Here is a 1,940-nt window from a genome sequence, read left to right as displayed (position 1 = left end):
ATTTACTCACTTAACAACTTTCATATATGCTGTACCACAATGTTAACTAGTCATATGTTGTACATTACATCCACAGTATTAATTTATCTTATAACTGGAAGTTTGTACCTTTTGGCTACCTTCATCCAATTTTTCCACCTCTCACCCTGCTGCCTCTGGAAATAACAAATCTGATCTCTTTTTCTCTGAGTTTAGGTTTTGTTTTGTTTTCAAATTAGGTTAATCTTTATAATTAGCTTCTTCTTGGCATTTAGTGCAAAGTTTTTTATGAAATTGGATTCAATATATGTTCAACTTGAACAGAGCTGTGTATATCATTTGCTGAAGATTCAAACATTAAGTCATTTATCCATTCACTCAACACTGTTGACCTCAAGTTCTAGCTGAGTTACAAGGGTGGATCTGAGAGACAAGTTCTGTTCCATAAAGGAGCTTACAATCTAAAGGAGAGAAAACAAATAGTGAATCCTAAACAGAGCAACAGGTTGATTGTTTTGGGAGGAGTTTCTTTTGGTCTTGGCCTCTCAGATAAGGGGAACCTGAGACTAGCTTCTGGGGAAGGATCTAGAGACAGATCCTCTCCTTTCCCTCATTCCTACCTGGACTGGTTGATCCTGGAGAAGGAAATTTAGACATGCAGAGGAATGCTGAAGAGGGACCTTTTCCTAGTTCTCCAACGCCTTTGTTATTTTGTTGGAGATTCTGAAGTTTAATTTTTGGCTCACATTCATTGTTTAGCTTTGGTTTTGAGGCTTCTGCAATTTATTTCCCATACTACCCTTCTAGCCCCACCTCTAAATGGAGGATGTTCTTATCCCTTAATTAATGTTTCAGTGTGGATGGTTGTATCTTGAAAAATATTCTCTGCATGCATAACAATTAATTGAACTTCTTCAGGATAACAGTAGAGAAATTAAATTACTTTTTTTTTTTTCAGAGTAGTTAGCTAGGGCACCACCTGCTTGTCTTTTTCCAGATAAAGGTTCTGAGAATTCTTATATGCTTGGAGAGGATTTTGTTTTTGATTGGCTTCTTTTTTCATATTCTGCCTAATTTATAATAGTCTACAAATAAAAGACAAAATTGAAAAATATCTTAAAACTGCCATGAAACAATCAAAAAAATCACAGTGCTAGTCTTCCCTCCTTCCTTAGTTGTGCTATTTTAAATCTTAACTTTAAAATGTTGACCCCGTGGGTTAATGCTATTATCTGAATGTAGTGTAAATGCCACACGCTTACATTCAGTGAGGAAAAGAGTATTTGTGAAGTTATTCTAAAAGATGGAAACAACGAAGCGTCCCCCCCCACCCCGCCCCCAAAAGTGCCATTAAGGTCAGTTAATGATAGACAGGTAATGGGTTACGGCTATGTGGAAAAAAAAAGCCTTCAGCCTTCTTGGAACATGAATTCTTGGAACCCAGTTGTCAGACTGTGAGGGAGCCCAGGTAGCTCTGTGGAAGGCCGACTGGAGAGAAACTGAAGTCTCTGGCTAACAGTCCTGGGTGATCTCCCACCTGACAGCCATCTTGGAAGTGGATCCTCCAGCCTCAGTGGAATCACCCCAGCTGATGCTTTGTGGAGAAGAGGCAAATGCCCAGCCTAACCCTTACTAAATTCCTGACTCACAAAATAATGAGCAAAATAAAATTGCTGTTGTAAGCCACTAAGATTGAGTTGTTCGTTATGTAGCAACAGATAACTAGACTAAATGCATTAATTTATTTGCTACCATAACCCTATGAGGGAAGTGCTATTATTTATGCCATTTTACTGGCAACATTTAATCTTAGGATAATGGTGGTTTGTAAACAGATGAGGACTTTTGGAATCATGAGAAAGTAAGCATAGTCACTCATCTCTTATCCATATCAGCTCTCTGGATCATCTGAGATCATTTGCATTTATGCACAAAGAGGTTCTAAGTAGTAAGAAATGAAA

This window comes from Pteropus vampyrus, unplaced genomic scaffold (genome assembly GCF_000151845.1).
Source record: "Pteropus vampyrus isolate Shadow unplaced genomic scaffold, Pvam_2.0 Scaffold324, whole genome shotgun sequence".
Taxonomy (NCBI): domain Eukaryota; kingdom Metazoa; phylum Chordata; class Mammalia; order Chiroptera; family Pteropodidae; genus Pteropus; species Pteropus vampyrus.
This window is presented reverse-complemented; position numbering follows the sequence as displayed.